Genomic DNA, 27,015 nt, shown 5'->3' with positions numbered 1-27,015 from the left:
AAAAAAAAAAAAAAAAAATCAGATTAAAAAACAAAACCCCCAAATAAACAAACCCTGTGCTGTCTAACAAAATACAACTGCCTTTCAGAGAATGTTATAATGATGGTTTGTGATATCTGTTGTAAAATGAGTTCCTGGATTTTCTCCAAACTTCCCTTCCTCTGACAAAGCATCTCTGGTGTCCCAGAAAATAAATTATTAAACTAAATTCCACAAATATTTTTGAGCCTCTAATAAGCAAAAAGTAGTTTTCTAGGTATTTGAAAAATATGAACATGAAAAACCATGATCTTTGTTCTCCAAGTTTGCAGTTTTGTAATCAAGTTAATACAAACACCAAAACAACTATAATTAAAACTAACATGGAGTTTTGTGAGTGGTACAAATAAAGTCCTGGGAAGGGAAATATGAAAACCATGGAAGAGTCAGGGCAAGGTGCATTTGTGGACGATTTTCATAAGCGATAGGTGAAGTTTGGAGACTTTCTATGGGGGAAGAAAGAACCTGAGAAAAGGTACAGTGAGAGTCAAGTGAGAAAGTATTTGAGGAACCAGTGTTTAAATAATTTACCAGAAATAGAAGAGAGGTGTTGGGGATTTACATGCGAAAACTTCCATGGAAGGTTAGAAATCAATGGTAGGCCAAAGAGTTTTGACTTAACTCAATAAGCTGCTTGAGAGAGGCAGCTGTGTAACCCTGAGCAAATCTTTAAAATTCATGACATGCCATTTCCATTACTTGTCATATGAGGCATAACCTACTTGGAAATGTGGTGTGAAACATAAATTATATCAGTAAATTAATTCTTGTGAACCTTGCAAGTTAGTTATTGTTAGTGATGGGCAACCACTGAAGGATTTGGACCAGGAGAAGGATGTCATGGGAACTATGCTTTTAGGGAAATTAATCTGGCACTTGTGCTTTGAATGCATGCATGGTAAAAAGACAAGCAAAAAAAGACCAATAGAAAGTTAATTCACTTGCAATATACATATTTTTGAATGTGCAACAATACATGTATATTCTTCTAAATTGAAAAAGTACAAGAGGTTTTGTAAGGAGTAGGCCCCTCTCTTTGAATGTCCCCCAACCAGCCAGCTGTCTGTCCCTGACACAATCACAATAACCAGTTTTTATGTTTTCTCCCAGATATTATCTGCATATTTGTAAACACACACGTGTGCACTATTTCAGTTTTGGAGCTATTTCTATTTCAGATAGGAGGAGATCTTCAGCTCAGATACCACGTGAGCCTGAATTCCATTTCGAACTGACAAGGCGATGCCAGACTGCGGAACCTGTGGAATGTGGAGGAGCAGCCTGCGAGGTCACCTGGGGCCTGTGGGATTTCCAGGTCAGCAGAACCCGTCTTGCCCTCTCCCTGGGGTAGTCTGACCCAGGATTTGAAAAGTATTAACCTTTTAGCTATTAAGAACACTTCCAAGCTTTTGAGTTTAAACTAAATGTCTGAAAGTTGTTGGGTGGTCCTGGTGATTCATTTGGCGTTCGGAGATGCGGCTGAGGATGAGAAAGAGGAGATGAAAGAGTTTGAACAGTGATTTTATACTGAGAAATGCTTTTGTAAAACTCTTCCATGCCTTTATTCATCGCGGTAACTCCACTCCACTGGATTTACCCAAACTTTTTTTCCTCTTCCACCTTGTCCAAACTTTAGATCAGTGTGGGCAGTTTCTTTCAAGGGCCCTAAAATACCATGGATACTCCAGGGACTGTGCCTTCACTCCTGTTGGCCCTCTTGGGTAATATACCCTTGTTTGTCCAACTTATTAAGAAAGACTGCTAAATCTGCAAAATGCTCACCAAGTCCATCTTATTTTATGAAGGCAGAAAATCTTCATAGCTAAGCAACCACATGGTATGATTTGATGATATGGGCTCAATTCCTAATCCTGTTTTTTTTGTTGTTGTTGTTACTCTTCACCCAAGGATATTTTCCCATTGATTTTGAGGGAAAGTGGGAGAGAGAGGGAAAAACAGAGAGAAACATCGATGTGAGAAAAACACATCGATTGGGCACGAGCCCTGACGAGGGCTTAGGTTGGAGAGAAGCCTGCAACCAAGGTCCGTGCCCTTAACCAGAATGGAACCTGGGACCCTTTGGTCTGCAGGCTGCCGTTCTATCTACTGAGCCAAACTGGCTAGGGCACCTAATCCTGCTTTTTATTAACTTTTTAACTTTGGCAAGTTAATCTCTTAGCATCAATTTCTCTGTAAAATATTAATGACAATGAATTAAATTTATAGAGTTGATGGTAGACTAAATTATATATTATTAAAAACTAGTGGCCTGGTGCACGAAACTTGGTCTGCACCCTCTCTAATCTGGGACCCCTCAGGGGATAACCAGCAGTTGGACAATCCTCTCACAATCCAGAACTGCTGGCTCCTAATCGCTCGCCTGCCTGATTGCCCCTAACTTCTTTTGCCTGCCAGCCGGATTGTCCCTAACTGCTCCTCTGCTGGCTTGATTGCCCCTAGTCACCTCTGCCTCGGCCCCACATCAGGGACCCAGGATTCCTTCCTCCAGCCGACCACAGGCACCCAGGATCTGGGCTTCCCTTCCTCTGGTCAGCTATAGGCGCCCAGGCCAGCTGCAGCAGCAGGGGATGGTGGGCAGGTGGCTTTGCCTGGGCTGCAGCTGCAAGTGCTGGTGCCCTGGACGGTGGGGTGGGCAGCTCTTCGTCTACCAGGCTATACTCAGCTGCAGGTGCTGGAGCCTGGACTGCAGGTGGGTGGCTTCTTCGTCTTTCCTGGGATGCAATGCTGGCGATTTCTCCGGCTGGCTGCGGCCTGGGATCATGGGGCAGGCAGCTTCGTCATCTCCCAGGCTGCACCCAGCCTCAGGCACTGGAGCATGGTATCTCTGACCCCCACAGGCCTGAAGTGGTGGGGGGCAGGGCTGCTGCCATGTTTTCAGGTTAATTTGCATACTCACTCTGATTGGCATAGCAGTGTGACGGTAATTGGCATGTTTCTTGTTTATTAGTGTACATATCTTGTACAAGATATGTATTCAATAGATGATAGTATGATGGTAAGGCTTTTGAAATTTCTCTAAAGAATATGATTTTCCTTATTGGTCCTTTTTACATCAATATACCTTGATTCACAAGTTAGTGGTTAAAATGCTATCTTTTATTTATATTTCCTTATATGTTTGGATTGAGGCCTTGAAATAGATTGTACATTCTTTGAAAGCAGAAACTATGGATTAGAATTTTTTCTGGACATATAGAACCTGTTCTATAAATACTTAGGTAATCACTCAACATAAATAAATAATCATTTTTCAAACTTAAGTTACGTAGTTATAGAGAAAAGCCCATTGCTTCCTTAGGATAGAGATTTGGAATTCTTTAAGAATAATTATAAGGCAGTGAATAAAAAGAAATTCTAAAATATAAAAAAAGATTTCCTATTTTGATGGAGTCATCAATGTCCAAAATACCATTTCCAGAAAGTCTGTGTTTTCCTCTTGGCTTTGTTAGAGCTCTGAAAATCCTCAGCTTTCCATTTTAAAAAGTTGTGTTAAATATTATCAGTTCCATATAAATCTTCTTGTGTGTAAGATCTCATTCCCAAGGAAGTTATTTATTGGAAGGTTACTGGCTAAAAGTAACCTGTGGATCATGGGATCTAGCATTATCGGGATCTTAATACCACACCACTTCTGTGTGCCATTCTCAAAGCTGAATGCTTTTCACGAGAAAACTCCTTTTTCCTCCTTAATGTCAGTGTGCATGAAATTTTCTGGTTTACATTTTTAAGAGGGGGCATGCACTATTATATGTGCATGAAATATAGTTGCAGAAGCTTATTTCTCTCTACTTGGACTTATCCCAGCCATTAAACTGGAAGTTTAATCTTGTCCACGCCTTGTGACATGGTTGCTTGCCAGCAGCATAAAAATGTCATAGCTCAAGCCAATTCATTTAATACTTAAAACATTTGTACTTTTTTCCAAGGGCATATCAGAAGGAATATTTGCGTTTCGGGATCATAATGAATCAGTTAATACCTCTTAGAAAAATGAATGGGTAGATATGGGAAGGTAGAGGATACTGATGGTTGCCCACACAGAAGCATCCATTCTTCACATTTTCCTTCTCTAAAGAATCCCAATTTTAGCTGAAACCGGTTTGGCTCAGTGGATAGAGCATTGGCCTGCAGACTGAATGTTTCTAACTCTCTATCCCTCTCTCTTCCTCTCTGTAAAAAATTAATAAAATATATATATATTTTAAAAAGAATCCCAATTTTATGTTAACCATTCCCTTTGTATTACGTAGGTAAGTAAACTAACCTTGGGCGGATTATTATCCCACTACTCTACAGCCTCAAATACTGGTACACAAGCGGACATCCAATCCAATTTTGACCACAGGCATCTGAAGGGGAGTTTGCTGGGAAATTCAACAAGTTTCCTATCTTCTAAGAGTGAGTTCTGAAACCTCCGTTTTTTCTTCTCTTGGCTGTAGTCATTCGTTGTTGCAGGGTTTGTATCTGCGGAAGCCACCCTGTTCCATCCTGTAGTCACATTATACAGGGAGTGGCAGGGCTGAGAGAGCTATAAAGGAACCTGACCAGGATGATTGGATAAGGCCTTCTCTGGAGTTCACTTTACCTCTGCATTTTCAGCCAGGCAAGCCAAAAAATTTCCCAATGTTTAATCCATTTTGAGTTTCCTGTTACTGTGAGTGAGAGCATGTTAAATGACATGAAAATATTCTGAATTTATACATGCAAGTATGTTAATAAAGTTATCACTACTTAATTTTTGTATAAAGATTTTGGTTGTATGTTTGAATAAATAGATTGGAGTTATAATTGAATTTCTCACTTTAATATTTATTATGGCCATATTTCAATCCTACATTTTTGGGGGGATCAAAACAAAATTAAACGAAGACGAGGGGAAAACAGGGCATTCATTGTTAACTATGATAAATTATTGGGATACATTTGAAGAAATGTATTCATCCCATAAAAGAAAATGAATCCTCTGGCATCCAGGAATCAATATCCAATGGTGCCATCTGATTTTAGAAATACTTATAAACTTACATTAATTAAAGTTTGAAAGCTGACATTTATTCCCATCCCTTTTGAATAATGACAAATATTTTCACAAAGCAATGCTTTTCTAGACCATTAATAATTACAGTGATGCGCTAAGCATTAGCTAGCCAAGAAAATTCATAATGGAGTTCAGCAAAGCTTTTCAATAAAATTTCAATTTATTTCTTATGAGATTAAAAACCTAAAGTTAAAAAATGGAGTCACTGCAGTTCAAAGAAAGGCTTCATGACCATCTGGATTCAAGGATTTTACATCTTCATTTTACAGATGAGAAAGCTGAGCCTTAGAGAAACTAACTGTGAAGCTCATTGAGCTAGTAAATGGAGGATTGGGGGACATAAAGCCTCTGGGACCCATGTCCTTCACTATGATGCCATGTTGCCCAAGAGTACTAAATCAGGCCAAATGGGGTAGAGACAGGAATCCAGAGCTCCTGAATTTCAAACTAGTCCACAGTTGTCTCATGGTTTTTTTGTTTGTTTGTTTGTTTTCTTTTTCAAATAATGTGGCTTCTGAATTAGGGATCTTTTTCTTCATTTTTAAAAAATATACATTTTTATTGATTTCAGAGAGGAAGGGAGAAGGAGAGAGAGAGAAAAAAATCAACGATGAGAGAGAATCATTGATAGCTTACTTCCTGCATGCCTTATATTGGGGATTGAGACTATAACCTGGACACATGCCCTGACTGGTAATCAAACCATGACCACCTGGTTCATAGGACAATACTCAACCACTGAGCCATGCTGACTGGGCTAGAATTAGGGAACTTTTTAGAGTGAATCACCTGAAAATGAGCAGCAGAGCAGAGATGCCAAGATTCTTAATCTAACTCTGCCGTTTACTGATCTTATATACCTCATTTACCTTCTCTCTCTATATATCTTTAATACAGAAAGAATACAAGCTTCTCTGTCTATCTCATAGGTTTTGATGAGTAAGCCAAATTGTTTATACAAAAGAAAGTATGCATTATCATGATTGTGTGATTTTCTTATTCCTTCTCCAGCTTTTCTACAACTGAAAATATTGTACTAAATTACAATATTGAGAGATATCTACTATTATTGTTGTTGTTAATCCTATATTATGAGACTATATAGAGGACTGAATATCCATTAATTGTGGAGGGATTAAGAAAATGGAAAAAATGTTCCAGCACTCAAGCTAATTTGGGGAAACTTGATAATAGGACTTTGGAACTGACCTTAACAGAAATAGCCAAAGGGCGGTGCCACCATGAAAAGCCCTATTTTAAAAAAGGGAGACATTCCATTCCAATTTTCTCATTGGTAAGATAAAGAGCAGATTTTAAAAGATGCCTTCTCATCCCCCCTAAATAAAAGGAAAATAAATCTTACTTATGTAGCATATACACTAGATCATTGTATTTTCTTTCTACACTTGAATGAACAACACAATATTTTTATGACTGTAGAATTTCTTGAAATGGAACAATTATGGAGAAACTTACATGTAAAACAACTAAAGAAATAGAAAATATAGTCATATTTATATAGTTAATTAGAAACATCTATACTAATAATAGACTAATATGTAAATTGACTGTACCTCTGTAACACCCACAGCCAACCAGGAGTGAGTATGCAAATTAACCTGAAAAAGATAGCAGGCCTGTAGGCAGCATGTACAGCATGCTGGTGCCAAGCAGCTGAGGTCCTGGGAATGCCACTGGTGTGTCTGGTCCTGTCAGCCCAGGCTGGGGGTGGCTGGAGTTCACAGTCCTTTTGGTTTGTGCAGACCCTGGACCAGAAGCGGAAACCAAGAGCATGGGAAGCATCAGGAATGCTGGGCATTGTAGTCCTGGTGGCAGATGTGTTGCAGGATCTCCTAGACCCATTGGAAAACTGTGGTTTGCTAGCCACATGCAGCTCTTTGGCCCCTTGAGTGTGGCTTTTCCACAAAATAATATGGCCTGGGTGAGTTTATTTTCAAAAAATGGTGTTAGAAGAAGTTTAAATTTAAAAAATTTGGCTCTCAAAAGAAATTTCAGTTGTTGTACTATTGATATTTGGCTCTGTTGACTAATGAGTTTGCCGACCACTGGCCTAGGCACTAGAGCAATGTGAGCCTGGAGCAAGTTATTGTTGTGAGTGGGGGATGGAGGGAAAGCAAAGGTGAGAGACATAAGTACAGTCAGTGTTGAGGAAAAATTAAAGGGAAGATATCCTGCAACTTCTAGGAAATATTCACCAATGGAGCAAAGAAAAAAAAAAAAGCCTCTATTATTTTGTGAGGACCAAACCAAACTGGGTTGGGATCTCAGACAACTCGCTCATATGATTGCAAAGACAGATAGAAACTCTGGGATTGGAGAGGGCTCTTCTGAGGGCTTCCAAATTGGAGAGGGTGCAGGTTGGGTTGAGGGATCCCTATCCTCCCACCCTTGCACGAATCTTTCTGCACCAGGCCCTAGTCAATTAATAAAAATATTCTATCAAAATAATAAGTCTCAGCTCAGCTAGCATGGCTCAGTGGTTGAGTGTCGACCTAGAAGGTCATACTTCAATTCTCAGTCAGGGTACATGTCTACTTTGCAGGCTTGATCCTCAGTTGGGAGTTGCAGGAGGCAGCTAATCAATAATTCTCTCTCATCATTGATGTTTCTCTCTTTCTCTCCCTCTTCCTTCCTCTCTGAAATAAATAAAAATACATTTAAAAAAGTTTTATATCTAATGGTTTTAACACATAGATATTCTAAGTACAATGCTAATATGTTTGTTTTTCATGTCATTTTTCCCCCCCTTAGGTAGATTTTTCTAGGATTGAGTGCAATTGAACTCTAGGTACCAAATATCAGTCAATTAGTAATATAGTTTGTTGGATTTTCATCATGTAAAAACATACTATTAAATAATGGAAAACACTCTGATCTAAGATACAGAAATTCTAGGTTCTAGTACTTATTGGCTGTATGAAAGTAACGATGCCACATCTATGCTTGCAGATTTTAATATTATCATCTGTTAAATGGAAATATGTACTTGGCTTACTTTAAACTTTTTATAAATGTAAAATAAAATGGGCTTTATAGTACTTGGTAACCTTATAATTCTATTAATCACATGCCCAAGAGTTTCTGTGTATATCTTTATTCTGTTCATAATGTGAATTATGTGTTCAAGTTTTTAAAATTACAAAAATTCTACCTCATCTTTTATCATGGGATATGTACTAACGAGATCTGAATGGGTTGTGTACTAATGCCTGTCACATGGCTTGAATCAAATGGTTATTTGCTCTCAATTTTTTCTCAGGAACCCGTGTACCATAAATTATTTGGAAAACCAGTTTTAAAAGCAACCTATGAGCCTTTTATACTGTTTGCCTGTTGTTACTTATATGAAACCCTTAGTTAATCCTTTGAATGTGAAATACAATAATGCTAACTATATATAAAATTTATATTCTGATAGTTATGTATATTCAGGGATGGTCTGTGCACTTAAAAAAGATCCATAGCTACTTTAAGTATTAAAATATTTCTATTGTGTCTTTAAAAAGAGAACAGAAATTAAATTAGTAGGCTTTTTCCCTTTTACCAATTTGGCAGGCTAATCATGTGAACTGAAATATGGATAAGGAAGCATATCTGGTTCTAATTTCCAAAGGCAACACCAGATGTTGTTTTCAAGGTTTGCCCTTTTTAAAATTTTAACTTTCATGAAGCCATCAGCCCAAGGGGGAAAATGACTACAGACTAAAATTTTGTATTTTATATTTTTACTTATAAAATAGAGTTATGGGAACATAAGTGAATGATCCTTAATGACCAGATACCCTTTCCATATAAATATATTATATGCAATGCTAATATATTGTCAAGTCCTTGTAACCTGGAATATGAAATGAGAAGTTTTCCCCAAGTAGAAACACCATATTCCTTACAAAGGCCCTCACCCACCGCTGGATAGAGGACTGTGGGAAGCATTCGTATCCCAGGAACCTTATGAGACCTTCAGTTTGGCAGCCCCTATTAGCTCTAAAAGCTTGCTCTAGGAACAAAAGTGAGTCATATGTCGCCACTAAGTATGGGGAAACTCCAGCCATTCACAAAATTAAAAAATATTTACCTTTAAGCAATCATTTCCAAACTGATGCCCAAAGGTTTTTTCAGGCTCTCTGTAGTTATAATTACTGACGATGCAGATAGGCTATTAGTCAAACAGAATTACCAAATGTTGAAACACCCATGGTTATATTTTCAAAGTGATGGGGCAAACCCATGATTTAGTACTGTCACTCTTTCTTTAAAATAAGTTTTTTGGGTATGGATATTTATTATTTATGTTGATAAGATATTTAGTAAGTTTTATCTTATTTGAATGTAAAAAAGAGATGAATAAGGAAGTATATAAACTAAAAAAGCACCTATTCATCTATTAATTCACCAAACATGTATTCAGGGCTTGAGGTATACCAGGCACTCAGAAATGGAATATATATATATATATATATATATATATATATATATATATACACACACACACACACACACACACACACATATATATATATATATATATATATATATATATATATATATATCTCAGAATCTATAAATAGAGAGATATGGGGGAGATAAGAGATCAACCAAAGGACTTGTATGCATGCATGTAAGCATAACCAATGGACACAAAACTCCGGGGAGGGAGGGTATGTATGGGTGTGGGGGGGGCAATGGTAAGATATGTACACATATAATACCTTAATAAAAAATGAAAAAAAGAATCTATAAATAAAGAGAAGCAAGCATAAAACAATTACAATAGTCTATCATACGAACTCACAGTATTGAACTGACTTAGATTTATTCTTTCTTCATTCAGCAGTGTTTATTGATTAATGTTTATTGAACCCTATTACATGTTAGGGTTCAGAGATAAACCATGGTGAAAAGTTAGCAAGACGGACACAGGCCTTTTCTCTTGGAGTTTATATTTCCAGTTGTCCATTGGGCATCCTTGCCTAGATGTTCCACCCATACATAAAAAACTCATGTAAAATTAAGGTAATTATTCCTACCCTGAAGTATTTCTTTGCTGCTATTAAGGGACTTCCATTTCTCATTTCCTGAGACCTCAAATATCAAATCATCAACTCTTTTCCTTTGCCTTCCACAATGATTACATTCATTTTGCTTTACAAATACGTTGCCATTTTCTCTTTTCTATCCTCACACTTCCCTTTTAGTACACCTTCTCATTACCTTTCATTTGGTATATTGCAAAGTCTCCTATCAGATTTCACTTGTCTTCTGTGGGGGCCTGATGCAGCAGTGGCCAAATATGGTGGGGATCTCCCTTTTTCATGTCCAGCGTTGAGAGATGATTGAACTGGTTCTAAGAGGAGGCGGTCAAGGATTGAGAAATAATACAATAGAAATAAAGAAAGAAGACCCAGAAATAGATTTAAAGCTGGGAGCTGGGTGGGATGCCATCCATTCTCTCTGATGGAGAGACTGCAAAGACAACGACACTGGAGCCTCACAGCGCATTTATTTTTATAGACCTATATTTACATATATAGCCCCGCCCCTGCCAACACCTGGGCTGCTATGAAGTCAGAACTGATTAACATGTCCAGTCTTATTGGGGAAGCATGTTCCCAGGGCATGGCTCTGCCTATGCCCTGAGTTCAGCTGATGATAATTAAAGAAAACTGCCCATGTGCCTTCCCAGGCGGCCCTCTACAGTCTTCTGTCCCCCCCCCCCCCCCCCCCCGCCTCATTTGTATGGATAAGACTGTTAGATGATTCTTCTTAAAGAATACTAACCACAACACCACCTTGTTCAGGAGTCCTCAATGTCTCCCTAGTCCTTGTCTAGTGAAGAAAAATCTCTCCAGTGTGTCATTTATGCCTACCACAATAAGCCCTGACCCCACTAAGCAATGGATATAAATTATATTTATGCCCCAATTACAGTGGTGCTATGTTAACCCCTGCAGAGAATATTTCTTAAACTTCTGGTTCTGATAGTCTAATTTTGTTTTGGGCTTTTAAAATAAATAAATGAGAGAGAAAGAGAGAGAGAGAAGAAGGAAGGAAGGAAGGAAGGAAGGAAGGAAGGAAGGAAGGAAGGAAGGAAGGAAGGAAAGAAAGGAGAAAGTTTTCAGCTTATGTATTGGGGTTTTCTGAAGATTGTCGCATTCCATTATGTTCCAATAACAATGGCACAGGCTTTCTTCTGCAACTCTGATTATGTAGTATATTGGGGGTCTATTTTCCATCCTTGATTGTGAGAACCAAGATAATGAAACTGATACGGGCCTTCTTAGGCAGTTGGAGAAAGGGAAGAAATGGTATAGAAAAATAAGACTTTTCCTGAGTCTGTTATGTGGATGGTAAGACTGGCAACAGTCATACGTTAATAATTTTGTTCCCAATCACACTCATTTGCCAGCTGTAGTCAACACTTGGCATCCTCCAACTTCTCCCTCTCTGGTTTCCACTTGTCAACACCTGCTGCATGAAAAGCTCATTGTAGAAGCCTGACCACTGTTCCATCATGAGAACATCAACACATGTGCCAAGAGCTGGCTCCTCAGGCTGATGCCTGTACCTCACCCTCCAGAAGAATGGGACCATAGGCTCTTCCTCAAACATACTCTGATTTCTTGACTTCATGTCTTAACTCTTTCTGAAATGATGTCTTCTGATTTCTCCCTGTTGCAGTTCTGTCACCCAAGTTCCACATCTTATGGCAGCTGTTCTCTGATGCTTTCCCCAATTTAATAGTAGGATGATCATTGTCTATGCCAAAAAAAAAAAAAAAAAAATGGATTCTGCTTACGTTGAATAATATCTATGCATAATTCAAGACCAACTTACCCATATGAATGAAAAGTGGGTAAGAACTTCTATTTATCAGCCAAAATGGGACTGCCATGTGTCAATAGCATAAAGAGAATTAATAATTTACTTCATCTTCATAATTTGAAAATACACAATTCTTAGCAAATTTTAAGCATTTTGAGAGATATACACTATTTTGAAACTTGGAAAGCATAACCAACTCAGCTTTGATCAAACTCAAGAAAATTCAGAATTATTGTTATAAGAAGTAAATCCACACTGTACAATAATATTGAACAAAAGAGGTTAATTTAATAATTTTCATCTAGGGCAAACAGCAGTACGTATTGTGCTTCAGGAGACAATTTTCTATAGGAGACTATTGTGTTTGAGAAATTTGCTGCACTGTGTTCAGAAAGGTTTGGAAAATCCTTATACAACCCATACTCCAATTGGGGTCTTCTCCCCTCCTTGAAGTATGAGTAGAACTTGACTCAAAATTCCTATAACTTAAAGTTTACTTCCTTTTCCTTTTGACCACTTCACCTTTTCATTAAAGCTATCCTGACTGCTCTCCTTGTCACCTTTTTAAATGATTGAGTAAACAAGTAAATACATTTATTAATTAGTTTACAGAAACTGAAGTAAGCTTGGGTTCTGTAACTTTATTGAACATACTAGGAAAATGAGTATGGTACTAGCTTTTGTTATTTCCCCCCCCTCTCTCCTCCCATTTTCCTTTACTTTTCACTCCTTTCTATACCTATCTCACATAACCAGGACATTCTTCCACTTTGTCTTGAGGATTATAAGACAATCTTACTTGTACCTTTAACTCCAAGTATGTATGATTTTTAAAAAAAAAGAATTTCCATATTCTGATGGGAATTCTAGTCAACACACTTTTCTTGTGGTGCCTTTTGCTACTAAAGGCATTTAGAAGTCAAGACTTATATGGGTGGGATTAACATACATTATATGTATTGATAAGAAGATACTTTTATTTTTAAAGCTTAGAGGAGGAGCAGATCGTATCAATTAGGTTTGATTATGTGGTACCTAATCCTATATCATAAAATGAAGGTATGGTTTTTACTTTGCAATGAAAGGCAATGCTACTGATGGAGATTAGTGAGAACTCAGATATCAGACATTTATGGCAGTACTTCTGTGAATGTGGTCTATATTCCAGAGATTGTCCATTGTAATGATTATGCAAGACTATTAAGATACAGTTTAAAATATGAGGGTAATACACAGGGGTGGGCAAAAGTAGGTTTAGAGTTGTTCATATAGAAAATAAGATAATTAATTAATAAATAGTAATACAAGAGTAAAATCTCTGTTTCATGTACTCACAGGTGTAAACCTATTTTTGCCCACCTCTATATTTTAACAGTTTTTACCTTCTTGGGTTATTACTAAAAAAATATTTATCGCTTGTTTCCTTAATAATATCATAGTGAAACATTTCTCTTTACCCCACCCCCCCGGCACACATTTTTAAATACTTCTTTAATGAGCACATTAATAACCATGGATAGTAATCTGCTTAGGTATAACTACTTATTTATTTATTATTTAAAGTTTTACATATATCTCCTTTTTCCTTGCTTGAACTTCCCCAGCCATTCCCATCCCGGGCAAGCCCCCACCGCCCCAGGGTCTGTGTCCATTGGTTATGCTAATATGCATGCATACAAGTTCTTTGGTTGCTCTCTAACCCCCCCTCCCCTACCATTTGTCTCTGGATCTATTCTTGTTCATCAAATTTACATTGATCATTATATCCCACATATGAGTGAGAGCATGAGATATTTATCTTTCTCCAACTGGCTTGCTTCGCTTAGCATAATCCTCTCCAGTTCCATCCATGCTGCTTCACATAATGAAACATTTCAATGGGCGTGTTCTTGCTCTGAAAGGAAGGACAAAAGGTGTTAGGTATTTGATGTGCCAGAAAATTCCAAAGTCCCACCTGTACACCTAACCAGGAAAATGGCTCTAAAATTGCATCCAATTATCATATATAATGGGTAAAATTCTCTAACTAAATTTTGGAATTTGAAAAAAAAAATGTCCTCTTAAATCTTAATTTTGTGTCTAAAAAATAGAAATTACATAGAAAAGAACTGAAAAAGAATGCATGTGCATCTCAAGAAAAATAAACTCTTCTTCATTCAATAAGTTATATAAAAAAAGAAGAACACACAAGGTTTATTAGAGGTACCAGAGAAAAAGGACATTTTAATCAGGATGACATAAAATAACCAAAAATAACGGCTGTTTTCTACTTTGAACAAAATACTATTTCAATGGCTGCAGTAAATGCATGAATACAAAATAATAGTGTAAACAAGAACAAGCCTTTTTGATTGCTTTTGGAGTGATTATTTTTGTAGAGGTTATTGATCCAAATGCTAGCTGCTGACTGATGCCTCCACACACCCACCCTCCCCTGCCAATTTTATGGCTGAGGCTTTCCGAGGGCCTGTGGGCATGGTCAGGTTGGTGGCATTTACCAAGAAATATTTCTTAGTTTACACATTTGTTTTGACTTGAACAACTTTCAGCTTGGGACCAAGCCCTGAGCTCATGGGCCGACCACATCTGTTTACCCAGGTCTCATTCCTCCTCTTTGTACCTAACTTCTACATTAGGAGCAGGAAACAACATTCACAGACACTCACAGATCCAGAGTGTGAAGATACATAATGAATTGTAATGGAGTCAAAGTCAGGAGATCAAAAAAGGTTGTTTTCCATGTTCGCATAGTTTCCTCTCGGAGTGCAGCTCACTTTCTATTTTTCCAGCTTTGGTTGCTGCTTCTCTCCCCCAAGGCGTCTATAATTTCTCTTCAATAAAGTGAAACGACCACATTATTGTGATTTCTGGACCTCTTGTCCTTCATGTAAGATGAGTGAACAGACAGAGGCACCTCATACATGGCTCATTATTTGTATTGTGTGGATCCTTGGAGAACAGGAAACTAGTATTCACACCTACTTAACCTAGGTAACCTAGAAGATTATCAACCACTGGGTTTTTCGTTAGAAAGTAAAATTGTGAGTGAATTTTATTAACTAAAAGATTGTCAAATAAAGCAGTTAAGTATACTACAGGTGCCCACATAGGTGCACATAGGCATGTATGTTTAAATGCAGATGGACCTGATTTTTGTAGTGCCCTGTGTCATTCTTTATCTTTGGGAGAAAAGGAATTCACATAGAGTTCCATTTACAAAGTAAGTTTTACTTTCTGGTAAACACTCCTTCACACTTATCTCCCTTCTTTCTAGTTTCACCCATTAACTTCAAGACGGAACATTTCTTTCCAGACCAAGGTGAAGAAAACATTTAGGAGTGGCTGTGCTTTATGGCACATTTCAAGTGATTCTGTAAAGGACGTGATAAAGATATTTGAAATGATGACCAAAGGTCATATCGGGGACTTTTGTTAGAGGCCAGCCAGGCACCTGCTGGCCCATCCAGGAGGTTGTAAGGTGCACCGTGGAAGGAGCAAGGGGTGGAGGTCCAACAGACCAGCGTTGCAACCTGGCTTTGCCAACATGGGCATGTCACTCCATCCTGAAATCTCCTCTATCTTAAAGAATTGCTTTAAAGTTTAAATATACCTAAAGTGCATAGTACAAAGTGACAGAATAGATATGATTGTTTTCATACGGTCAAAGACTGTATCTCCCAAGCCACTCTAAAGAGCCAATGATTAATACTGTGTTAGAGGAAAAGAATAGGAACTCACCAGAATTGGGCTATAGCTCTCCGCCTGCATGTATTTATATTATTGTGCAGTTAGTGATCCTGTGGACATTAGAATCATTTTCTTCATAGCATTCCTGTTTGTCAGGGGAAAAAATAATTACAACTACTGCCTTACCCTCCCCCACTGGGCTATTCGAAAAGTTACAATTGTCAACATTTGCTAGCATTCTGAAGTTTCTGAAAAGAAAGATGCTAAACATTAATTATACACAGTTACTAAATAAGCTCCTTGATGGAAAAGTTTTTAAAAAAATGAATTAGAAGGGAGGAGGAAATTAACAGCAGAAAGGAAACTTTATATTTTGGCAAGCTCTGAAACATGGAAACATTATTCTTTCATGGTTTTCCATGAATTTGAATCTCCTGACAGTTTCTCAATTATGGCTTGTAACTGCGGGCTTCAAAGCAATTCTGCAGTTCACTTCACCTCAGCCAGTCAGTCAATAATGTTTATTGAATTCCCATGGAGTGAAGGGCCCATTTTCATTTTCCTCAGCACGGGTGCCTTGATCCAGAGAGTCTGTCATGCAGCCAGCCAGACCTGCTAATGGTCTCTCACTTTGAATCCGCCCCAGCAGTGTTTTCCCAGAGACCCTCTGAAGCTGGCGCTGACCTCCTCCCATCTGCACACTCTACATCGTGTCTCTTCCTGCCTGGACCAGATGAAAACCCTTTGGGCCGGAAGCTTTCCCAGATTAATAACAGACCCTTAATCTCATCCCACCTCCTACCCAGGGCCGTTCAGCTTCGTTTTATAAATATGGGTATTGTTGGGGCTGAACTGAACCAAGCTATAGTCTCTACAAGTTTAAGGCTTAGGCTCAATTATAGGATCACAGGGTATCCAAGTTCAAAGGGTTTTTTTTCAAGGTTTAGCCTAATTATCTCATTTTTCCCCCCAGATGAAAATAAATCAAAACTCAGATCCAGTAAAAAGAAAATGACGTATCACAGTATATCGAAATGGCAGTAGGCTCTGGAGTCCGAAAAATAAAACCCGAGGATGTTTCCTGGCTCCACAGATAGTTTTCTGTTAGTAGTTGAGCAGGCCATCGCACCCTCTGTGACTTACTTTATTTTAATCTCGAAATGGGGGTTTAATAATTATTGTAGCATCATTGACATTTCAGAAATGAATGCCAAATGCCTGGCAAATTTGAGATGTTCAATAAATGATAACTTTTCTTCTCCAAGGTCACAGCTGGTCAATGGCAGACTGAAACTTGAAGAACCCAGAACTTCTGAGTCCAAGTTCAGTGCTTACTCTTCCCTGACCTAGTGCTTATTTCCAAAGGAGTACCACTCCCTTGATGAGGCATTCAATAAACATCTCTCAGGGATGCTAATTTCCCAGACATATAATAATAATTAATAATAATATGGGTCTAGTAATAATTAACGTCGTTTTTAAACATTCGTTTAAAATCTTGCTTGGCGTTGACTTGTATTGACATAACCTTCAAACACGTGGTATCTACAGAATGTGTGAAGTGCAATTAACAAGTTTTGCTTGAAAAAGTTTGTGTTTGGTTTGGTTTTTGTTGCAAAATTAGGGCTAAGAAGATGGCGGATGAAGAGCATATTCGGCACTGCATGCTTTACGAGTTCCAATTAGAAAGAAAAGCAAGTGAGGCTGCAAAAAACATCTGTAGTGCTCTTGGTCAAGATGCAGTTAGTGCCAGAAAATGCCAGCGTTGGTTTGAGAAATTTCGCAAGGGAAATTTTTCGTTAGATGACAAGAGTGATCGAGGCCGTGTGTCCAATTTTGATCAAGAAGCTCTTCAAGCTCTTTTGGTGCAAAATCCTCAAATTACCCAACAAGAGCTTGCGACAACTTTAAATTGTTCACAAAAAACAATTTCCAATCAATTGTGTGCACTTGGCAAAGTCCAAAAGTTTGGAAAATGGGTTCCTCATGAGTTGACCGACAACAACCGTAATCAAAGAGTCACAATTTGCAGTTCGCTCCTCTCTCGTCAAAACCGTTTGCCGTTTTTAGAGCAAATTGTTACCGGAGAGGAACAATGGGTGCTGTATGTTAATTTGAAAAGGCGGCCTCAATGGTTGGACAAAAATGAGGCTCCGCAGCCCACGCCAAAACCTGACTTGCATGCGAAAAAAGTGATGTTGTGTGTTTGGTGGAATTTTAAAGGAATTCTTCATTATGAACTTTTACCATCTAACCAAACCATTACAAGTGCAGTGTAGAGTGCCCAATTGGAAAGGTTAGCCCAAGCTTTAAGAGAAAAAGAACCCGCGCTGATTAATCGGAAGGGCGTAATTCTTCACCACGATAACGCACGACCGCATACTGCAAGAATCACTGCTGAAAAACTGCGCCAGTTGGAATGGGAAGTTCTCCCTCAGCCTGCATATTCTCCTGATATTGCCCCTTCCGATTACCATTTGTTTCGTTCTTTGCAAAACTTTCTTCTTGGAAAAAAATTTAATAATGAAGAATGCCTCAAAAATGCATTGACCAAATTTTTTGCATCAAAATCACAAGAATTTTACAACAGAGGGATTAAAATGCTTCCTGAGCGTTGGGCACAAGTAGTAGAAAACAATGGCAACTATATTGTTGATTAAATTTGTATTGTTTAAATAAATTAGATTTAAAAAAGTATTAGAAAACGACATTAATTATTACTAGACCTAATTATTACTAGAATTCTTTTGAGACAGGCAGGTAGGAGGGGGTTTTGTTATTTTTTTCTTGCCTTGGGGAAAGATTTCATCAGTGAAGTAGCAATAAAAATGTTCCCTCTATTAGTGGAAATGATTAACACTCCTTCAGTTAGGCAATATTTTCCCACCCAGCCTCACACAAACCAAGCCCCACAGATGGGGCGATCAGAAACCCTAAGAAAACAGCAACAAATTGGCTTGGTGAGTGGATGTGGTTGGAAACCTTTCATCTGGTTTGTCTCAACAGGCTGTGGAAGTTATATGGGTTTTGAATGAAGTTGGAAATCCAAGCAAAATGCATGATATCAAGCCACAGATATCCACGTTTGGAGAATCTGATGACAAATGAACCAAGGTAAACCCAAACCTGAGGACATTGCACACCTCCTCTCTGGAGAGCCAACTGGGGCAGGAAGAAGCACTTAACTTGATGCAGGAGAGGAACATGCAGCCTTTCTAATGAGTTATCACTTCAGTGTTTATTTTTCACAGAGTCCCTGGGCTGGAGTGATTAACATACCTGTGGCTCCGAAATGCAGGCAGGAAGGCGTGAACCTGGGCTGAAAGCTGATGCTGAATGTGTCCGCACTGGCTGTCCCTCCAGAATACAGCTCTGCCGTGAACAAAAGAGTTCTCTTCGGCCTAAGTGCTTCCACAGACTGCCAACTTGCCCTGCCTGGCAATGGCAGTTCCAGATGGAAAGCTGAGGGAGGGTGGATGAATCGGTCTGGAAGCAATGCACATTGTCCACCGCCTTGGTCTTCGTCAGAAGACATTGCCTTTCCCGCCACATCCTGCTTTAGCTTGTTGCAGAAGGAAGACTTTTCCCATCCACACACACATCCGAGACACAGCGTTGAGTTATCCTGTGTCAAGCCAGTGGGCAAAGCTGCTGGTGGGTGAGGTTGTGCAGAACAAAGAAGCACCTCCTGTAAATTCCAGAATGGCATATCAAAACTTTTTTTTCTTACCTTGCGGCCGTGCTTCAGCCATCTTCAAAGGATCTAAGCCCTATGGAATCTTTTGGATTGAGTAAACAGACAGGTGTTTTTTTGACTTGGTGATTTGGCAAAGCTGCCACGGGCCTCTTAAAAAATCTTGGGAACTATGTTTGGAAGCTGCTTTGTCAGGCTCCTTTTCTAAGGCTTCTCTGAGGCTTAAACGTCAGCCTCCCACAGCCCTTAAACAGACTAAAGTTGCTTTCCAAATCTAGAGAAAGAAGATCCAAACTGGAAATTTTACTTGTCACATTTAATTGTAATTAATGTTCATTTTTTTCAAAGTACCATATGGGATCACTTCAATGACAAATACTTGTGAGCAGGCCATCCCACGGATGACTTATAGCTCAATATTTAGTCCAGAAGTGTAAATATTCTGAGAAAAATAAAAAGTAGGCCATTTATCAGTCTCTAGTTTAAAAAAAAAATCACGCTGAACGAGTTAACGGGTATCTTGAATCATTTTATAAAGAGGAATGGATAATAGCAGGTTTAAACTTATAATGTTAATTGAGAGCACAGAGTGGGGGAAGGAGCTACTGGTGATTCTTGAGAGGCAGGGTCCTGGGGAAATACTCCCGGCAGCTCAGGGACTCCTAACACTCTCTTCCTCACTAGCTGTAAGAGAGGGTGAACACAGGGAGGAATTCTCTTTAGACAACCAAAATACAAGGACTTCTATTTCTAAAGTTAAACAGGCAACAAGTAAGGTAAAGTGCATGCCAACACAATGAAAGCATGCAGATAATTAAAGGCTCATGTCTTGGTAACAGAGCAGTGTCTTTCATGCTGAGCGTGGTAACACCGAGGGACTCACCAAACGGCAAACTCTGGCTGGAATTGACATCAAAATCCTTTTGAACATAAAAGCAGGTGCAACACAAGTTGAAAACAGTTTTTATGTAGACAATGAACAGAGTTAGATAAATAACAGAGTTAGATAAATAACAATCACCGAGGCACTGTGGTGGTACGGTGGTTAACAGAGGGCTGTGGGAGGACCAGAATGGTCCCAACTGCCCCGTTACATTATTTAGCTATGGAGTTCCTGCCTCCACGAAGAGAATATATTCATGGTTTCCTAGGCAATTTTAAATAGCACTTACACTGTGCTTTTAAGTTACATTAATATTACTATATGCTCATTTTTATTTTATTTTATTATTTTAAAAAATATTTTATTGATTTTTCACAGAGAGGAAGAGAGGGGGATAGAGAGTTAAAAACATCAGTGAGAGAAAATCATCTATTAGCTGCCTCCTGCACACCCCCTACTGGGGATGTGCCCGCAACCAAGGTATATGCCCTTGTCCGGAAACGAACCCAGGACCTTTCAGTACACAGGCCGATGCTCTATCCACTGAGCCAAACCGGTCCTGGCTATATGTTCATTTTTAGGTAGTAGATTGACAACATGCTTTAGGTTTTCACTCTGTATTATTCGGGGACTATAAAAAAACAAGCCTAAGCCATTTTAGGTATTTAAATGAAAGGGGTTTAATACAGGAGATTGGTTTCCACAGGATGGAAATGTGGAAAGGGGAAACAGGAAGCAGTGAGAGAAATAAAAGATATACAAAAACAGGAAGCTACTATCTCTAAGCATTGGTAACAAGCTCAGAAGGTAAGGCCACTCAGCTGTGGGTTGAGCCTTGGCCTGGGATTCTAAAAGAGCCATTGCCGGAGGCTCCAAGGAAAACAGAGAGAAGGGGGAGACACACCATGGCTTGCCCCTTCTCCAAGTGTTCCAATCGTTTGCCAGGGTCTCTCATTATCGAACAGACCCAGAAGGCGACCAAGGGGCTTAGGCACTAGAGGTCCCTGCAATATGAAGCCGAGAGGTTAAAAAAAAAAAAAAAAAGAGCAACTGACACTGAGCCCACCTTCACTGGGCCTCCAAAGCTACACATACAACATGCATAAATATGTAACTGCTCTTGAAAATAAGACATGGAACTCTCAGATGAATCCATGAATGTTGGAAGTAGATGCCATCCAATTGAACAGAGAACTTGTGGGTCAGGGTGCATGCAGGGGAGAACTAATGGTGAGCCGTAGACATAGTGGAGAAAGTACTTGGGGCCTGGGCATGGACTAGGGTCATTATTTGAAGTTCAGCAGTAAGGAGTAAAAATGCATGTTGATTCTGTCCTTATCTTGGATCACAAAACCTAAGCAGCAAGTCTGCGTCCGATTGCAAACAATGAAAGTGGGCACCCTAATTAAAAGGGATCACCCAAAGTGATGATAACAGCCACTTCCTGGTGACATCTCTTGCCATGCACCTTTTTTTGCTAAAAGTAGTGTGATGTGCAAGCGTGCAGCAGCAATTCCCACTCTCTTCCAAAGTAACATACAAATAGAGGCCCCACGGCAATCTAATGACTTTTAATAATAAAGATAAATAAAAAATCTAAAAAAATACACTTAAGAAAGCCAACATCATATAGGGAAGCAGTATACTCACTACCAAATGAAACTGAGTTAGCAGAGAAGCCAAGAAAGAATTCTAAAAAATATAAAATTAATATTATGAATCAGGAAGGCTATTATGTCCACAAAATTAGTATAGGTAGTTTTGAAACAACCAGAGAGATAAATCCAATGTATCATTACTTATAATGAATATTAAGGAGGGAGAATGGAAATTTAGTTCACAATTTTGGCTAGAATGTAAATTTAGTTCACAATTTTCAGTAGCTACTGTTTTATTAAAACAAAAAAAAATTAAGTTTAAATCTTGGCTTTTCTTTCAGGAGACAAACTGAAAGCATTTCTATAGTTAGCTACAGGAAACAGGTTGAGTAGCCCAACAGGAAATATAACTCCCACAATTTTGGTCCAAGCAATCTATACTAATAAAAGGTTAATATGCTAATTAGAATGGGTCAACTAGATATTTTACAGACATCCAATTTCCTTACAGACAAAGCCACAGTGGTGGGGGCTGAGGCAGAGGCAGTTAGGGGTAATCATGCCAGCAGGGGAGCAGTTAAGTGATAGCCAGGCCGGCAGGGGGGCAAATAGGGAGTGATCAGGCTGGTCAGCAGAGGCAGTTAGGGGTGATCATGCAGGCAGGCAAGCCGTTAAGAGCCAGCAGTCCCAGATTCTGAGAAGGATGTCCAACTGCTGATTTAGACACCACCCCTGCTAAACTGGCAATCAGACATCCTCTAAGGGGTCCCTGTTGAAGAGGGTGCAGGCCAGGCTGAGGGACACCCCCCACATGTGTACACAAATTTTGTGCACCAGGCCTCTAGTCTATATATATAAAAGCCTAAGCGACACAGTTAGGAATGGATGACCAGATGATTGGCTGGTAGCTATGATGTACACTGATGCAGGAGGTGTCCCCTGGTGGTCAGTGTACTCCCACAGTCAACCTCCCATGGCCCCTCCTCGCTGCCAGCCCTGATCATCCTTGATCATAACTGGGTGAGACAGCCCTCATTGGTTCCAATCGACAGCCAGGCTAAGGGACCCCATCCATGCACCAGGCCTCTAGTGATATTATGAAAACTTTGAAATTAGATTCTGCTACCTCAATACATAGTGAGAATTGAATGCCATTCTTGTAAAGAGTCTTTTTTTTTTCTTTCCCCTTTAGCATGTTTTGCTTTTGATGCTTTGCTTCTTGATGACTTTTCCAAGAAATGTATGCGTGTGTATGTGTGTGTGTGTGAGTGTGTGTGCATACTGTATCAAAGTTAGACATGTGGATGAAGGAAAGGTCCCATTCTGGAATCAATTTTATACAAAGATCCCCAAGATAGTATGGGAGCTCAGAGCTCTTAGCAGGATGAATTTCTAGTTATCAGGAAAGGCTTAGAAGTAGTATATAAGAGCCACAGAGATGTCTTAGTAGCATTGCTAAGATTATTAATATGAGTTTCAACTTCTCTGTAGCCTACAGGTTATTCTCTTTTACTCAATCTCAACAAGGCAGGTACCATTGTAACTCTAATTACAAGAGTAGAACTTATTGCACTTCATCAATTTAAAAATGCATGTTTTTATCATTACTGAAATCACAATGCATCTTACAATTGATGGCTTTTCAGTTAATTAGTAACCATTTTCCAGGGTACATAGTGGTGTATCTTAGAGCATCTTAGACAATAAAATTTGGCTTTTGTTTATATGCTTATTTTTATTAGTATAAAAAATGTAACTTATCTTGGTGACTAATTCAGCTTTCATTCATTGTTCAGGGAATGAATGCGTATGTTTGTCTGATGGGATATTTTTTATTATAGTAAAACATTGCTAAATACATATTTTATAGAATGCTGTAGAGCTGTGCTTCCTAACTAAACTTGACCAACTAGCAGAATCTGTACAGACATTTGAGCCCTCCTGTTTGGATCTAGCTCTGGATATAGCTGAGAATCTGTAGTTTTATAGAGACTCAGGCTGATTCTGATGATCAGAGAGGCTTGAAGAGCCATGCTACAGAGAACAAAAAAGAAAGGTCTATCTGCTTTATAGGAAGCACCTAACAGTATAAAAATATTTAAATATTACTATCTTAAAGTAGGGAAAGAAAAGCCTACCAAAACTCCTATTCTTTCATATTTAAAATTTCTGTTATTTTGTAAAAACAATGTACATGTTACTTTAATAAATTAAGAAATCAATGACCTGAAATGTATTAAAAATTAATTTTCAGTGACTTTTAAGGTTCAAATAGAATTTTAACCACAAAACTATATTAATTTCTATTGAGACTTGAAAATCAATACAGTGCAAGTCAGTGCTTTATGTTACCTGGTTTATGGCACACTGATTACACCAGACATTATGGAATTATATTGGTCCTCTGAAATGCTGGTTTTATTTATTTAATTTTGATAGGCTTCAGCACACACAAGAAGGCATGATTTAATGGAAAAAGCCAGGAATCACAGGAAACCACCTGCCTTTAGCTTTGAGATATTAAGCAGGTCACTTAATTTCTTTTCACTCTATTTTTCTATCTCTAAAATAATTATGATTAGAGATGATTTCTAAGGCTCCTTCCATCACTAACATTATATGTTTTTTTAGGATCTAAATGGAGGTAAAGCCATATTATATTTACAATTTATTTGCAGGAACATTTATATTATATTTTCAGATTATTGGTAGTAACTAATTAATTTACAATGTGAAATTAAAAGATGTCTTTGCTATTGATGACCTTGAATTATGATAATTCAGTTCACTAATAAATGGGTCTCAGGAAAGAATTTTAAGTGAATTAAACTCTGAGAAAGAAAAGATTAGGATATTAGAGAAAAATAAGAAATGTATTTAAATGAGCTTTTAAAACTGATGGTATTCAAAAAACAAAATTAAATGTGAAAGGTATCCTTAAAAGAAGATATTTGGGAGAAACTTCTTGGTCAAGTGAAGTAAAACCAAAAATAAAATTCAGAAATAGAAGTGAGAATGGTTCTATCAGTTTAAGAAATACTGGTTCTAAGTAACAAAACAAAACAAACAAACAAACAAAAAAACCCTACTCAGACAATAAAAGACATTTATTAGCATATGTAACTATAGGTTCTGTAGTACCAAGTGGGCTTCAGTCATGGTTTGACCAAAACCTGACTGAATTTTTAGGCAGTTCACTTAGATTGGCTTCCAATGACGGCTAAATAGCTGTAGCAGTTCCAGGTTTCATTTACACACATCACACTAGCTGGAGCCATAGAGAGGCCTTCTTTTTGTCTATCATGACATAAACACCTGAGCTTCACTCAGGACCAACCTGAACCAATCACCCAAGTCAAATGAATGGCAAGTTCTGCTTGACTTTAAGCTAAATGTTCCTTCCTCAACCATCAGGATGAGATTAACGGATGGATTGACACCAGAGTACACACGTAGAACAGGAAGTGGAATCCATTCCATTCCAATCACAAGCTTGCTGCACAATGGAGAAGACATACCCAGAAGAAGTGCTAGGTGTTCTAAGGAAGGGAAAAGACAGGCTACTTTGTAGGCCACCATCAAATATCTATTTCCACTTGAACATATATTTCTGCCTAAACCATGGAGAAAAAATAGGAATCTTTCTATGAAGTTAAAAATATTAGCCCAAGTAGTAAAGGAAAGAATATTAATAAACTTGATCTCACATGTAACAATAGCAAAAATAAAATAGAATTTGAGCCACAACAAGTAGGATCAAATCTCAGCTCATGATAGCTATATGAACCTGTTCTTCATTTATATTATGCCCACAATAATAATGTCTATGCCACAGAGATTTTATTTTCATGAGAATCACATGAGATTATGTATGTAAAATGTTTCTCAGAGTTAGCTGTAGACGTTTCTTAGATGTTAGCTGTAGCAATGTACTGATGAAAACAAAAGTCATTCTTAAAAATAATAAAAGGAAAACTTTAAAAAGTCATTCTAAAAAAGTCATTCTAAAAAGTTTTTAAAGACAGTATTTCACATTAAAATCCCTACAGATTTGCCCTACCTGGTTTAGCTCAGTGGATAGAGCGCCGGCCCACAGACTGAAGGGTCCCTGATTTGATTCCAGTCAAGGACACATGCCTGGGTTGCAGGCTCAATCCCCAGTGGAGCAAGTGCAGGAGGCAGCCAATCAATGATTCTCATCATTGATGTTTCTATCTCTCTTTTTCTCTTTGAAATCATTAAAAATATATTTTAAAAATTCCTACAGATTCATTATATTCTTGGCTTTCATTACTGGTACATTGAGATATATGTTATTTCATGTGTGGTTGATTGAGTAGTGGCATCTTTGCTTAAGATCTCACTCCTGTACAGAACCTTCTACAAAGGAGGCGCAGAGCCTCTATTTCCTGAGTGGGAATATATGATGAAATATAATGGAATGTCATGGGGTTAAAAATAGTATTTATCTAATATCTGTAACAGAATTCCTCAGTAAGAAAACTGTATTTGTTCGGAAAATATATCTTGATAATTTTACATGGAACTAAAACATTCATTCCAAGGGTTATGAGGAAGGATTACTCCAGAGAGGTCAGGCAAAGGAAGAGAGAGACTGAGTGAGGTAGGTCTAACACAATGGCAGAGTGGGGAGTGACCTCTTCCCATGACCTTGTGAAACATTAGGAAAGTTTTAGAATGCATGAAATTGTTGGTTCAAATCGATCTTTTGTGGAAATCAGCTAAGAAGCTGAATTTTGGATCTAGGTCAGCAGGCGCTAAAACCAGGCATCATTTACAGATTTAAGGAAAATATAAGAGTACAAGTTATTAGGAACCAGTTGAAAGCCTTGGGAGGGCTCTGGACCTCCTGAGTCATGAATATGAGGAGTTTATGCCAAGCATGCCTACATCTTGTGATGGGAGCATCTATTGGGAGCAGGGAGATGTTTTAATTGGTTGGTGGATGTAAGTAGAGAGAGAAAGACATTCATTTGACTGACAAGTGGGTTGCAATAAATACAAAATTAGTATTATTCCTCATTTCTACTTGTTGGCAAATCTATCTTTCAGTGTTCAACTTAGATCTTTTAAGCCAAGCATTTTTCATTTATGTTTGAAAAATGGTGATGCATATGCCTTTACCCTTTCATGCTTTCTTGGGGATTATTAACAATAGCTAACATTTATGAGTAATTACTATATGTCAAGT

General features: G+C 38.3%; 1 long non-coding RNA gene across 2 annotated transcripts; it reads left to right on the top strand.

Annotated features, from left to right (window-relative positions):
• The first annotated feature begins 6 nt into the window (after positions 1-6).
• Positions 7-25,899, top strand: LOC118703456. 2 transcript variants are annotated; one of them, XR_006739767.1, is made up of 3 exons: positions 7-1,354; positions 4,357-4,458; positions 25,853-25,899. It is a non-coding gene; the product is annotated as an uncharacterized LOC118703456 (long non-coding RNA). The 2 variants fall into 2 exon arrangements; XR_004983040.2 differs by lacking the exon at positions 25,853-25,899 and adding an exon at positions 9,954-10,368.
• The last annotated feature ends 1,116 nt before the right edge of the window (positions 25,900-27,015 follow it).

The sequence above is a fragment of the Pipistrellus kuhlii genome, unplaced genomic scaffold (genome assembly GCF_014108245.1).
Source record: "Pipistrellus kuhlii isolate mPipKuh1 unplaced genomic scaffold, mPipKuh1.p scaffold_m20_p_4, whole genome shotgun sequence".
Lineage (NCBI taxonomy): Eukaryota > Metazoa > Chordata > Mammalia > Chiroptera > Vespertilionidae > Pipistrellus > Pipistrellus kuhlii.
The sequence above is the reverse complement of the archived record's forward strand: the minus strand, read 5'-3'. Positions and strand labels throughout refer to the sequence as shown.